The following is a 16350-nucleotide window of genomic DNA, read 5'->3' as shown; positions in this document are numbered from 1 at the left end:
ATACAAAGGCACCAGATACTTACATGTGCAATACCGTGACACCGCATCCACTCACGGTCAGTCTCAAGCTGGTTAAACGAAGAGGTAAGGCCATCTCTAACCTCGACAGCCTCGTTAGCTCGATTTCAGCTACAGCCACGCAGGCAGTAATCTCCGCAAGCTTGGCCTCGCGAGTCTGCACCTCAGCCTTTCGAAAAGAAAGACACACAGTATGTACAAAATCATTAAACATACTCAGAAAGTAAAAGGAAAGTTCAACTGAAAAGGCAACTCATACCTGAAGGCTCCCAACAATCTGGTTCAAGTGGCCTCAATCAGCATTCGCTTCTTCAAGAGCCTTAGAAGCGTGGCCCTCCCTCTCCTTGGCCTCTTCAAGAGCCTTTGCAGCACGGGCCCCTACCTCTTTGGCCTCTTCAAGCGCCTTTGCTAATCGGGCCTCTGCCTCCCGGGCCTTAACAACAACCGCTTCGGCCGCAGCTTTCTCCTTGCCCAAAGCAGCATTTGCTGCCTTGACATTTATCAACTCCTGACGCACACGAAACAATGTTTCATTCTGTTTGGCCCAAGATGCTTTCCAGCTCTTGCGCTCATCAGAAAGTTTTTCGTTCCAACTTTTGCGTTCATCAGAAAGTAGGTTGGCAAGAGTACGAACCTGTTTAAGCTCAGCAGTTGCAGCCCACTCCTCGGTCTGCTTGTGCTTCTCAAAAGTAGCCTTATCCTTTTCAAGCTGCTCCGCACCCTCGCGAGCAGCTTTCACCATCTTTTCTGTCTCAGCCCGCAAGCGCGCAGCTTCCTCCTCCCTGCGGCCTAACACCTTGTAATCTTCCATAATGGCATTCGCCACTATGAACTCCCCACAAGCATGGTAGAGAGTTGGTTGATACGAAGTTCACGCGAGGCGGCACGAGCACGATCAACTTCAAACGGAGTGCCCAGACCACCTAAAATCTCCTTGCAAGCAGAAGGATCGTTGGAAATGTCATCCCCCTGCATAACGCTCTAGGGGTCGGTGATAGCTGGTACTCCGGTCCGGGGTGTAGGTGCGGTAATAGTACTCCAGCTCAGACTCTCCAGGCTGAATTGGAGGCCCTTCGTAACCCGCACCACCAGAAGCGGACCCAGAAACCTTCTCAGCAGCAGGAAACTTCTGCTATTCAGCACCAGATTTTTGTTTCCCATCATCAGAGAACCTCAAGTCCAAATCATCAGCATCATTCGGAGAGATCAGGTTGTTGGATGAGTCAACAGTATCAAAAATCTAGGACGCAGCTTTCCCCACAGTCTCCTATGCCTGCACTGAAGGATCAGGCACCACCTTGGCAGAATGATCGGTGAAATCTTTAGTAACCCCCACATCCGCAGCTGTGTCATGCGGGGGAGACGAAGGCATCTCAAACAAGGGGGAGAAGTCCTTTCGTTGCGGTTCTACAAAACAAGAAAGCAATAACTATCAGAAAACAGGTTGTGCATGCAAACACTTACAAAAGTTATAAATCACTTACCAGCAGTAACCGAAGGTTTCTTGTACGTCGCACCAGTTGACCTTTTGGTCTGCATCTTCCGACGCTTTACTTCACCAGCACCAGTAGTTTTCTCCTTTGGCTTTCTCTTCTTTTCAACAGCAGGCTGCGAACCCGCAGAGGTCCCACCTGCAGCTGCATCACCACCTGGAACACCCAAACCCTCAAGGGTGTCAGACACACCAAAGGAGGGGCAACAGAACCCTCAGGTTTTCCCTTACCGCGACCCTGCACGGGTTTCTTCACCTGCTTCCTCTCCACATGTTTCTTAGGGCCAGTTTTCACTTCAAACTTCCCCAAGTCCCCAAGATTACCTGCATTCGACACAATCAAGCAAGCAGATTACAAGGGTGAACTTTAAACAAACAAGGAAATCTTAGAAAATACCTTTGCCTTCTAGCATGGGTGCATTCAACACCTTACGCGGGGGAACGCGGAAATTGCCAACGATCTCCAAGTTAAAACCTTCCCGTTCCCCACACGGAAGCAACTCAACCTTGCCCCCGAAACCTGACTCAAACATCCTCCACAAAGGAGCGTCCTCTGATAAAACACACGCAAAATTAGCAAAACAAGAAAAGGAAACAAGGAAATCGCACAAGGGTGATGATGCTTACCACCACTTTTTTCCCGCACAACAGGCCTTGCCTTCCTATCGGGTCGAGTTAGCATCATCCGCAACACCCAAAGTTCATTGTTGTCCAGTTTCTTAAGTTCAATAGGCTTCAGCCTAGAGAACCAATCTACAGTCTTTGCGGTGGGAAGAGCAATATCTTCCCTAGTAACGCCCACATTCACGTTCCGAAAGGTCATGTTGGCATACACCGCACAAGCTTTAACGTAGAAAAACCTCCTTTTCCACTTCGTAAGACCCTTCGGAGGGGTCATCAACTTCGGACTCCCATACCGTTGGTTGAAAGAGAAAAACCTGGTGTTTACCGTTAACTGGTAGAACCGCCGGAAATTGTCAACGGTAACGTCCAGACCAAGAGCGCGGAAAGTGTACTCGAAGTTCCCGATCCAGAACATCCCAAATGGACTCAGTTGGGAAATATGAAGGTGATAATATTCCAACACCTCGGCAACGAACACCGTCACAAGCAGTCGGAGGTTGCCATCATTAAAAAACTCAGCCCACAAAGTGATAAATCCTGCCAGAGCATCGGCACCAGTGTCACCCTCTTGTGGGTAGGTTGCAGCCCACTCATCGTCCATTTGTACACTGGTCATTAGGGTATTAAATTGACCCTTTGACCACTTCAGTACCGGTAGACCACCACCGGTTGCACCACCATCATCATCTTCATCTACATCAGCCGCCGCCGACGACTGTTGTTCAGGGTTTTCACCCTCCACATTGTGTGGATTAGATGGTTCGGCCATAGAGATGTAGAAGAAAAGAAAATGAGTACTAAAACTCAAGCAATCTCACCGGAATTTCAGAAAACCTTATCGGAGAAGACGGAGGAATCTTTTTTCTCTCATCGGAAATTTTAAAATTTTGAACAAGTGAGGGGAAACCCCGAACTGTTTCCCCTTATATACTCATCACAATAAATGCGGAAGGAAACTAAATTATCACGTCCAAAAAGAACGAATTATGCGGCACCACGTGTCAAGCGACGTTTCCGCTGACGGTTACCACGCGCGCGTGGCCGCACACGCGCCTGATATAAGAGACGTTTACACTCCTGCTACAGTGCATTTATGACCTCGGGCAGTGCAAATGTCCTTTCATTTCAGCACATGCCAGGAAATCTCACCAACTTCCACCAACTCACACGTGCGCTCAGCCACGTATGCAACAAAAAGCGACAACATTATCCAAACACAAGCGGCATGCGGTTTCTCTAGTATACCGCACCATAACCCATACCGCATGTCGTTTTTTTACACCCCCTCAAAAAAGGCAAAATATATATATATCTATATTATAGGGGGATATAAATTATATCCGCACATGCCCACGAGCACACGTGGAATATGCGAAAGTGACACACATGAGCCCGTACAGGTGTGTCTGATGCTCAGAACCAGCGTTGTTCTTTGGACTGAACCGCATCTCAGAAATAGGTAACCCGCACTGGCTTCATTCTCTTCAAGCTTCAAATCCCTCGTGTCCGGTTCACAACCACAGAGGGTGCGCAAACAGCTTCTCCTTAGAGAAAAAGGATGGGAATGTACGCGACCGCACATCAGCAACCCTGACTCATGATCCTTTAAGAGCCACATCCAAGCAACACACTCTTTTCAAGTGAGTCTGGGGTTACAAAACCGCAGACACTCATGAGTTGCTGCGGACGCACCTATAGCTCCGCAAATGGTTGCTACGGTAGAGCCACAACTAAGTCATCACAGAGATGAACAAAGCTACTTTAAGGAAAGCTCCTCGGTATTGGACCGTGAAGGAAAGTGGCTAAAGAAGAAATGCAGACGAGATTTCCAATAATCATAAGAAATCTCGTTGAACAACAAGCGGCCGAACAGCGGTAACAAGTCTGCTTATGACTTTGCTGCCCCACTTGTGAGACAGATAGAATAAACAATGGTGGGCATCACCATGCCTATAACCATGTTTATTTGACCATTATCCAGATTCAAATTGTTCGACCAAACACGGCCAACAATGACGCAAGTATCCAACATTTTTTAGCCAAACATGGCCAACAGTGCCAAGCAACGAGGTAACCGCAAAGGATGTGCGGTTACTTGAGAGCTAATTGGAAGAACATGAACACCCCACAAAAGGGATCATCATTACATGTCCAATTACTGCTGAAGACCACTCTCTTCTTAAATTCACCACCTCAAAGGTTGGTTCGAAGTTTGTGAACATCTTAAACCACCATCTCAGAGGTTGGTTCGAAGTTGTAGACACCTCCAGCAAGATCTCAAAGGTTGGTTCGACACACCAACAGGTGGCACCCAACCCTGATGACATCAGAAACAAAAAAACCCTAGGCTGAGAATTTCGCATCAGACGAAACGTTTTCACCGATATGGAAGAGGCATCACATGACTCTTCCAGATCTCCAGCTTGATTTACGAAGAGCAAAGACCATCTACATGGCCTAGAATCTTCTCCAGACTCCAAACTTCCTTCTAGACACCATAGTCCAGTACTCCTCCCACACGCAACTTGCATGTGGCAACAACACTAGACTGGGGAGACTTGAAGGGGTATGGTCCCAGATCTCGCGTCAGCACGACCGCGAGTGACCATTACCCTTATCAAAACCCCCACTAGCTGACAACTTACCTGTGTCCATGCGGGAACGCGCGGACACAGTAGTCGAATCCAATCTGCCCAATGATGGAGGAGGACTTACCTGGAATATGAGAACGGTATAGTAATGCGGCATGGAACCGCATCTAGTGTGTGAAAACGGAAGTACTCACAGCGATGCGTCCTAGCACCGCATCCAGTGAACACTTCTATCAATACAAGGGAGCTGGATAATAGCAACAGTCACCACGGACGACGATGCGGCTTGGCACCGCATCTCGCGTATTTCTTGATCAAAGAATGAGACGCGGGAACATCTAGAGTTACCGCAAGCAGGATGCGGCCCGCACCGCATCCTATGCACTCAGCAAGTGGGACTGACAACACAGAGCAAGTGACACTAATGACAGTCGCCTGTTAGACCACACGTAAGCAACGGACTGGCACTGCAGTAGGACGTGGCACCATCTCCGCAACCGACAAGCCTGACACACCTGCATAAGGGCTGTACGTCGTCAGTCCGTCTCTTCAACTCCTCTTTCACTCCTCGGCTATAAATACCAACCCCAAACCAGGTTTGAGGTATCTCTTCACAACTCTCTCACTAATACTACTATCACACATTGCTTCCCAAGCAAATTACTGATTCTCACACCGGAGAGTGGTAACAAGGAGCACCTTCACCCCATCCTCCTTGTTACTAGTCACGGTTTGTTTCCTTGTGCAGGAGATCGACCAGCGGACGATCTAGCCAGCGATCCTCGGGAGGAAGGGATTAACCCTTCTTGACGAGACCAGTGTGTTAACCCTGCCCGTTTAACCTTTGTTTCATCACTGATGAAGACAAAATCGAAGGCCACTCCATTTTTGTAACCGACATGACTTTAATTAATTAATAATTGTTGGTAACTGAATCATTTTGATGTTATCAAAGAGATGGAAGCTCGATTCTGATTAGGTGCACAATGGTCACAGCCAATTTCTAAACCTAACTGTGACCTAAGCAAATACCGTTCTTCATAAACTTTTTTTTGGTAGTGTTGAAACGGGCAGGCGGCGGTTGCTAATGGCCATGGAGGAACAAGGTGAATATAACCAACCCCTCCTTCACTGCATATTCTATTGTTTTGGGTGGAATAAAGGTACAAGAATGAAAATCTATCTTGGTTTTTGTTTTTTGTTACAAAACCTTACTTCTCCATCCAATCTCATTTAGGTTATTTGTTGGTTCTGAAACCTTTTGATCAAATGTAAAGTGATACTCGGTTAAGATCATGCATATGGATTGTCTATTGCTCTTTGAATTTCTTATTACGGTTTTTAAAGTTATCATTCCTGTTTCTTAGTTTTTAGGGTAAAATCGCAAATTGAATGGAGACTATTCATCAGATGCAGAAAATTTGAGATTAGAGCCTCTAATAAACTTGTGTGCTCATCTAAAATAACGGGTTCAATTATGCCACAACATCGCCGACTTTACTCAGAAAACAGAGTCTGGAAATCTTGAATAGACTTATGTTCATTGGTGTTCACGGCCTCGAATCATTGGTAGTGGATATCTACAAAAATCCAAACAACACCCCAAGTGTTTGTTAAATTGGCTAAATGAATAATAACTAAATCTTAATGCATTTTTTAAAGGCACTTCATGTCATAATACAAGCTTTTTAATCAATTCTCTTTTTTACACTGAAGGAGCTCCATGTACTACCGATTGTGTTGTACTTGCTGAACTATAGAAGCTTGCTAAAAATATTGTGTTGTTTGAGGTAAGTAATCTCATTAGTTTCTTCAAGGAAGTATAAAAATATAAGAGTTATTCAAAACAAAGAACAGTAAGCTTCTGTGGTTCCGTGAATAACAATATTTGGTTTTACACAGAGGTGCCAGTTTCAGCCCATTTACCTATCCATGGTTGATTTTGGTTAATGAGGCACCTGGGTCACGAAAAAAGATATATACCTATAAGAAAACGGGCTCAAAATAACGTTTTTTCGGTCCATAAAACAACATAAACTGTTTTGTTAAAAAGGTTTATATATATATATATATATATAGTGGAGGGTTCAAATGAGAAGAAATTTTTTGTAAGAATAAAAAAAAACAATCTTCAACCAATAAGAATGTTTCCTTTTACTTCATTTAATTTTTGTATTTAATATGGGTGTAAGGGTATATTGGTAAAATTAGATACATCATTAATTGTTAGTCTTCCTTTTTAATAGCTAACTAAATTAAATTTGTAACTTATTTTCAAAAAATTATATTTTCTCAAAGAAGAAAAAAAAATATTTTAAAGTGTAGGATAAATTATAAGGTGTGTAGGATGAATTACGAGTTGTGTAGGATAAATTTCAGTATGTGTAGAATAAATTTCAAAAACATGTAGGATAAATTTTGATGTGTCTAGGCAAAAATTTGTGTGAAGGATGATATTCTTTATGACTAATTCATTAGTAAAAAATAATAATAAATTATATGAGAGAAAAAACTATTTAATGTTTTACAATTGTATCCTTTATTTTTTTTCTTCTCAATTTAATTTTCTTCTCAAATGAACCTCCCCTATATATATATATATATATATATATATATATATATATATATATATATATATATATATATATATATATATATATATAGGACCGCTAAAATGAAAACCACCTCCAGTTGTAAGAACCGCGAGAACCACTATCAACCAATCAGATTATGCCAAATAAAAGTGTATTTTGGTCTTTTACTCCAAATGTCAAATCCCCTCTCTCTACATTTAATGCTTTTTCTCTCTCCTTCTTTTTATTTCCTTTTATCTTTCTCTCTCCTAATTTCTTCCAAAATCAGACTTTCACCTTCTTTATCTCATCTCTTCCAAAACCTCCTTTCTAAACCTTCACTTCCTTTAATCAATATTTAAAACTCTAAATCCTCTCATCTACAGCCGCACACCCCTCTCGAGACCGAGCAGAGATTCTGGCGACTGCTCCGGCGACCGCATAGTGACTCCGGTCACACACCTCCACCTGCAAACCCCACCCTTTCACTTAAAACCCTACCTACAAACACACCAGTCGCACAACAACCTCATCCCTCTCCTTCCTCTCCGAAAACCTTCTGACACCTAAATCTCCCAGCAGACCGACCCCCACCTCCCTTCTCCTTGTATCTTTCTCATAACACCTCACCCACAACCACCTCCCTTGAAACCCTCTACTCACAGATCAGAAATGGAGGTTCACGGCGGCAGTGACGGCGTCGGATTGTTTTGAGCATGAGAAAATACAGAGAGTTTATCGGGTTAGCAACTTTACGGTAACATGTTCTTTTAGAATCATTATCGTTGTCACTGTCTTTTATTGTTGTTTGTGGTATGGTTATTACTAGTGATATTTCTATTCTGGGTTAGGGGTGCTTGGATTTGTGATATGAAATTGATTATCTGAATATTGTTGAAGTCGTATTAGTCGGTTTTACTGTTTGGATAAACTATAAGCTTTTTTGTATCCATTTCTTACCTGCCGCAATTAAAAAAAAAACAGGAAGTTATATTCACTCTTGTTTTTTTACCTTATTTTAAGGCAGGGAAGTACATATATATATATATATAGAGAGAGAGAGAGAGAGGGGGAGAGAGAGAGAGACAATGGAGTTGGTCAGTCAACGGGAACAGCAGTGCCGCCATCAGCGACGGCGACGACGATGCTCGGTCAATAGATGACTACCTGGAACTGCTTTATTATTTTTTTTTGAACAACTCTCGGCCAATAGATCACAAATCTGGGTCAATAGATGACTACCTGGAACTGCTTTATACTTTGCGATTTTTGATGTTTGTATATGTTTGTTGATTTTTGGAATAAAGTATAAAGTGTGCTGCAAATTGATTTGAATGATGTTCGGTTCGTTGAGGTTATAAGATAACATAAACGTTAAAACGTAAACTTTTAACGTAAAGGTTAAAACCATAAACTTTTTAACGTAAACGTAAACTTTTTAATGTAAAAATGTAAAGATTTTAACGTAAAACGTAAATTTTTTAATGTAAAACGTAAAAAGTTTACCGTAAAATGTGAAAACGTAAAACGTAAACTTTTTAACGTAAAACGTAAAAGGTAAAACGTAAAACGTAAAAACGTAAAATGTAGAAACGTAAAAGGTAAAAACGTAAAACGTAAAAATGTAAAACGTAAAACGTAAAACGTAAAATTTAAAACGTAAAAATTTTATCCCGTAAACCGTAAATTTTTTTGAAAAAAGGGTCGTAAAATACGGAACGTAAAAAACGGCGCGTAAAAAACGGGGCTAAACGGGGCGTAAAAAAATTGGGCGTAGACGGGGCGTAAAAACGGCGTGCAAAAACGGCGCGCAAAAAATCGGCGCGAAAAAAAAAATTTGTTTTGTTAAAAAATCTAAAATTAAAATGGGTTTAAATAAAAAAAATTTTGTTTAAAAAAAACCAACTATTATAATAATACAAAAAAATAATAAAAAATAATAATGACAAAAAGACAAAAAAAGTAATTTTACTAAACTGCCCTTTTGCATTAAAATATTAAAAACATAATAAGACAAAAATTATTTAAAATTAATTTTAACTACTTTTAATCTCATCAATCCATCTTGTAGATCTAGTGGCTAGAAAGTGGTTCTCGCGGTTCTTACAACTGGAGATGGTTTTCATTTTAGCGGTCCCCTATATATATATATATATATATATATATATATATATATATATATATATATAGGGGATGGTTCAAATGAAAACCACTTTTATTGTCAAAACTCGAAAACTAATTAAAAAAGCCTAAAAAACACACAAATTTTTTTTTTCAATTTTTTTTATAAAAATCGCTGGTTTTTATATATAAAAAAACTTTTTTTTCAAAAAAAAAAAATTTGTGTAGTGCACATGTGTAATAATACACATGTGTATGTGTACTACACATGTGTAGTATTACACATGTGCACTACACAATTTTTTTTTTTTTTTGAAAATTTTTTTTTATATAAAAAAACCTGCGAAATTTGGTTTGCAAAAAAAAAAAAAATTGTATGTTTTTTTGGCTTTTTTTAGTTAGTTTTCGAGTTTTCACAATAACTAGTGGTTTTCATTTGAACCTTCCCCTATATATATATATATATATATATATATAATGCATATAAATCTGTGGCATAAACTGATGGCGTTATATATGTACATAGGTATGGGTTTACCTTGGTTTTGTTCGACTATATGATCTATATACGCTATTGAAAGAACTATTTATTTATAAAACAATGTGTAGTATGTCATGCATTTTCTAAATAAAAGAAAAGAAAACAATCTACTCCAAAAAAAAAAAAAAAAAAGTTTGGAATGAAAGATTTGCATAAGGGTTGAACCATCTATGAAAGTAAAGGTTAGTTTCGTTTGGTTGCTTGCTTGTCTTTTTAGTCTTTGTCGTTTAAAGAAAGGTGATGTTTTAAGTTAACAATTAAGTTCGAATCTCTTATGGTTTATTATAAATTTTGGATTTTTTAGAATTATACAACTTCGAATAAAAAAACTCTTTGTGGAGTAGAGTATCTAATCTTTGTATCCATATTGTTTCAACTCACAAGATTGTATTTCTTGTGTATTATGATGGTGTAAGAAATAATTTTACTGAGGGTATTACTAACCCTATTAAGTCGTTCATAACCTAACATAAAACAAAACAAAGAGAAATTAACAAAAAAAAGTATAATGATTGTCGACTAAGCCGTAACGCGCGTGTTTCCCACTAGATTAAACATGTTGCAATATACTATATAATGTTTATCATAAGGGTTTCCCACACATTGCAACCGCAAAGCGCAAGTGCATTTATACGGACACACATATTGTCGACTCCGATGCATATTGTCGACAACGTTGCAACGTGTGGGTTTCCATATTGTATTCTTGGCCCATAACATCGACTCCGCTGCAACGCACGGGTTCCCCACTAGTAAAGTTATGGTTTATTAGGGATGGAAACTTAAAGTTTATCAAGGTAAAGGTTGGTGGCTAAAACACATAAACTAGGGGTTTAAACTCAAACTCTTGAATAATTGAATGGTCAAAGTTGTAATCTTTAATCAAGTATAAAGAACTCAGATTATGGTCAAAGAGACCACAAATCTTCTGGAAAAAAAGAACGTATGTGTGTGTTTGCGAGAATGGCGACGAAAGGAAAAGGGGTCGATGGGGAGGCTCAAAAAATCGAAATTGTGGTGCTTAATCAAGAAATTTTAGTAGGGATAATACTTGGAGATTTTGGGTATTCATGTTTGGTAATGAAAGTAGGGATAATACTTGGAGATTTACATTGCAAATGAGGTAGTTTGGAATATTATTGTTGCTGGATTTTCTAAAGTACATAGATGATTCCCTCATGTTGATGCATGTCAAGAATTTTTATGTGTTTGTATGAGTTTAGATTATGATATGATAATTTTAGAAATAGATGATCATATATGTGGCTAATATGGTGATTGATGATCAAAATATGATAATGATAGTTGTATTTGGTAAATTATACTATTTAAATACATCATTAGCATATATAAAGGAAAGACTAAAGATCATATACCAAGATGATTGAATGATTTAGAAAATATGCACATGAGTTGTTTTTTGAAATGCTTCAACCAAGTAGAATTAGTGAACCTGAAAGTATATGGACATCTATGTGTAGAGAATTGGTTTATATGGAATTATTAAAGTCGTTGGAAGTATTAACCATGCTAAATACTCATGTTATTTTTAGAGCTCATAACTAGTAAATAACGTGGACAATCAAGATGATAATTGGATGTTCAAAAGAGGTACTAGGTAGATTAAAAGGGCTGAATACAGATCTGGGCCGAAATTTTAATAAGCTGAATTTTCAGCTTCAATCCAGAATTTTGACCATCTTCAAAATATTATATAAAATCAACCGTTTGCCTTTGCCTGATTAAGCTGATTCTTTTTGGGTTGGATACTTTATTAAGTCTAGTTCTACAGAACTTTAGAACAAAAGAAAATTTGGTCATTAAGCAGGTCAAAACAGTCAGTGAACACAGCTGCGTGTTATATGGCTGCACAAAATTAAATTTTATAAAATATTAATCAATGACAAATGTTGGTATACCTTTAAGTCAAGCTTAGAATATTGGTTCCCAATGGTTTATTGTACCCATTAAAGTGTGTTCGAAGTATTGAAACTATTCAAACGTGATATTATTCTAAGTTTTGTACAAATGGGTCAACGGGTAAATATACATATGTATATTGGTTATGTTTGATTTTGCGGATACAAGAATGTATGTGATAAGTAATTAATGAATGGATTTTAATGTTGTACATTATGTATCCTAAGGTTTTTATGTTGATGTTGAACAAGCTAGGCATGTTAAAGCTTGGAAATCAATGATTCAAAGTCGAAGATAAACTAACAAGAACCCTATGGGCAAAGGTAAGTTAATTCTTAATTTAACTTGAAAATAAATAATTTACATTGATTAGTTACATCAGATTGTGTATTGATCAAATAATTAGACTCTTTGTTATGAATATATTGAGTTGTATTTATGTTAGGACTGATATGTCAAGAGTGATGCTAGTATTCAGATAAATTAAATGAACGGTTTGAGCATTATGCCAATGATGAAGTTTGTTCGTTTTTATGATATTATAAAGGAAAGTTTCAAATGAGTTCTCAGGTACTATGAAATATTATTCTTGTTACTAGGCAAGACACTTTATTTTGGTAAATTATACCGAATCACATATTTTTATATAGTTATCAAGGTACGTATTTCAAAACTTAAGATGTAGATGTTTATGTGTCGAATGTGATGCATTGATAAGATTTATAAAGATTATGGAATTATAATGTTGTTAAGAGACAAAAGTCTCATGGTTGTAAGGATGATCATGTAAGTGTCTATCCGATAGACTTTTAAATATAAACGTGTAATTAAAAATGCATTCGCCTGTTTGACTATCCAACTATGTTAATTTATTGTGAAAATTTTGGATTCAACAAAAGAAGATTCAATTGAAGAGTGAAAATCATGATAGATCGGAAATATCAAGATGACATGCTTAGGGAAGGTTATATATATATATGTATATATATATATACATATATATATCCCGTACAAGTTTTAAATATGCTTGTACAAGTAAACGCATCGCAAAATGAGGTAATGGGTCAAAATGATTGTCTAAAGAATGTATGTACAGGTAAGTGCAGAACTCAACGTAAGCTACGCCGAGACAACGTAGCTTACACCGGCGAAGTTGCTACACCATTAGTCTTTTGTGTTACTGTGCCATGTACACCACCTTTGACGCCTGGTTCGACGCCGATTACGTTCTCGAGTTTTTCCTCATGATAATTTCACATTTTTTTACTTATTTTAATCTTGTGTGTTTATGTGATTTATACTAATGCTTACTCGTATGATCACGTGTAGGTAAAGCTCCAAAATAGTAAAGTTTTGGTTCAAAGTGGAGCCCCCATTTAGTGAAGCAGGAGCTAAATATCCCGAGTTGAAATTAATGAAGCCTTCGTTTAAGGCTTGTGAAATGCTCTCTACTTGGTTGACGATTGGTGATCGAGTTCTCAAAGTGGTTCAAGAACACACATCGTGATGTTGGTCGACATTTTGAAAATGCGTCAACAATTTGTTAAGTTGTTTCATGTAACTTTTTCTTTGGTTATGAATAACTCGGTCAAACTTGACACACAATATACATATAATGATAGGTGTGTTTGACTCCAAACAAAAATTATATATATATATATATATATATATATATATATATATATATATATATATATATATATATATATATATATATATATATATATATATAGGGGAGGTTCATTTGAGAAGAATGTTCTTGCAAGAAGAAAAATAAATTAATCTAAGCCCTACATTTTTGTGATCAATGGTTGTGAATCAAGATATCATTTTTGTCCTCTTTTAATTAATGCTTTAATTAATAAGGTTATGATAGACAATTTGATATAGAATACTAATAAATATTATCAAGAGTTACTCAAGTCTCATTAATGATACAATAATTTCTTCTTCACCACCATTAATTTGTTAGGTCATACACCAATTTTATTATGAGTGACAAAAGTATTTAAAAGTGTTAATGTCCTACACATATTTTATTATGTGTCGCAAATTTATTAAAAATGTTGTGGTCCTACACATTCTGTTGCGTACACCCAAACATTTTTTATGGTGTAGGAAATGTTGTGTTTATGGTGTAAGAAAAGTTGAATATGTAGGATCATGTGCATGATTGTTTTTATTGTGTAAGATGCACATTTTTTTAATAGGATAGACTCATCAAAAGACTAGACATTCATTAATTTGAATAACAAAAATAAAGGATAGACTCATTAAATAATGATTTGTTCAAATTACCTTTGTACCCTTTATTCTTTTTATTCTTAATTTGTAATTTCTTCTCATTTGAACTCTCCAATATATATATATATATATATATATATATATATATATATATATATATATAATGGGACCTATTTTCCGCACTAGAATATATTATATGTTCATATTTAAATTTAGGGTGTCCCAATTTTGGGGGTTATAAGAGTTTTGGGTGAACTGCTATGGAGATAAACAAGCCTTGAGGCAGATGTTTGGTCTTGGGAGTGCTTGATGGGTCGGGTATCTTCTCGGAGAAAAGTTTGAGGTATAGGTTACTGGTTAGTTCACTCACCTGGGTAGTGAGGTGAAGACGTTGGGTTTTTTTGGATCAAAAGTCAGCCTTCCTTGTTTCAATTAATGTTCTTACCTTGTTTTGTTATATGTAGCTTGGTGTATGTCTGCTTTGTTTTGGTGTAATTTGGCTAGCTACTTGCTTGCCCTGGTGTTTTATAATGAATTTTTTTTGTTGGCCGTTAAAAAAAATAAAAACATATGGCTCTACTTGAAGTCCTCAATCCTTTAAACGAATTAATCATCAAGAACAACATAACGCAAATATTTTATTTGTTATAACAAATAAGAAATTCTAATTGAAACTGTCTCCATATGATTACAATTAATTATGTGATTTGTTGGATAAAAAAGACGGAATAATTATCAATACAATGATTAGCAGTGAAACTGTTAGATTTTTGGAGTCAAATGTCTAATTATTGGTGTTCTTGGAGTCGGGGACTTATGTTTACATAAACTTCAATCCCGGAATATCGAAATGAAATCTCTAACAATGAGAAGAACCATAGTTTCCAACAAACATAAAACCAATAATAAACTGAATTTCGGGACACATATATTTAGTTAGTTGATAAAATTACATATTGACTTTTGGGGTAATAATCTTTAAAACAAATGTATGACTGTTATGAACAAGCCTAATAGTAAGAAGATGAAAAGAATAATTGGGAGAGAAGGAGATGTTTAGTATTAATGGTGCATCTTTTACATTAAAATACATTGAGTATTTATAAGGGGAAAAGATTTGGAGAACAAGTTGGACTATATTAGGAATTGATAATCATAATATCATTAATTATTTATAACACTCCTCCTTGATTATCAATTCCATACGCTTAATGCTGCCTCATTAGAAACCTTGTCATGAAAACCCAATGGGACAAAACCTTGACTAAGGGAAAAAGAGTGCAGCGCGTATTATCTCCCCCTATGATGATCACTTAAGCTCCTTGAGTCGACACATCCCGATCCCATGAACTAACTTCTTGAACGTTGAGGTCGGAAATGATTTTATGAACAAGTCTGCTAAATTTTCGCTGGAACGAATTTGTTGGACAATAATATCTCCATTCTTTTGTAGATCGTGTGTAAAAAAAGAACTTTGGCAAAATGTGCTTTGTTCTATCACCTTTGATGTATCCTTCCTTTAGTTGAGCAATGCATGCTGCGTTGTCTTCATGTAAGATTGTCGGTCCCTCATCTCCCGAAGAAATACCACAAGATCCACGAATGTGTTGTATTACAGTCCTTAACTAAATGCATTCTCGACTAGCTTCATGTATCGCCAATATTTCTGCATGATTAGATGATGTGGCTGTGATTGTTTGCTTTACCGAACGCCATGAAATTGCAGTACCTCCACTTGTAAATAAATATCCAGTTTGAGATCGCCCAGTGTGAGGGTCAGACAAATACCATGCATCTGCAAAACCAACCAAGCCTGTTTTTGATTGATTTGTAAAATACAAACCCATATCTTTTGTACCTTGAAGGTATCTAAATATTTGTTTTACCCAATTCCAATGCCTCTTTGTTGGGCATGAACTATATTGATGTGTACAAAATGCAACATATAAATGACATCAAATGTGGCATAAAAATAACCCATTTTTTAGTACTAATGTTGGAAAAAGTGTGTTTTTGTCTTCCTTTTGTATTTTCAGGATTAAAAGAGCTTAAATGGACAAAAGAAACAAAAATGCAGCTAAATCTAACAACAATACAAGAAAAGGAATAAACTTGGCATGCCTGACCCCTCGACAACATCTCCCCAAGCAAGAACAAGAGAACAGAAGGCTGAACACGCCCCGTGCTCAGTGAGCACGGGGGCGTGCCCAAGTGTCTGCAGAAAAG

At 37.4% G+C, this 16350-nt stretch overlaps 1 long non-coding RNA gene across 2 annotated transcripts; it reads left to right on the top strand.

The window, feature by feature from the left end:
* Positions 1 to 7627: 7627 nt before the first annotated feature.
* LOC110869301 lies at positions 7628 to 13519 on the top strand. Of its 2 annotated transcripts, XR_004885419.1 has the most exons (4): positions 7628 to 8055; positions 12136 to 12203; positions 12977 to 13090; positions 13210 to 13519. It is a non-coding gene; the product is annotated as an uncharacterized LOC110869301 (long non-coding RNA). The 2 variants fall into 2 exon arrangements; XR_004885420.1 differs by lacking the exon at positions 12977 to 13090.
* The last annotated feature ends 2831 nt before the right edge of the window (positions 13520 to 16350 follow it).

This window comes from Helianthus annuus, chromosome 17 (assembly GCF_002127325.2).
Source record: "Helianthus annuus cultivar XRQ/B chromosome 17, HanXRQr2.0-SUNRISE, whole genome shotgun sequence".
NCBI classification, from domain to species: Eukaryota; Viridiplantae; Streptophyta; class Magnoliopsida; order Asterales; family Asteraceae; genus Helianthus; species Helianthus annuus.
This window is presented reverse-complemented; position numbering and strand designations above follow the sequence as displayed.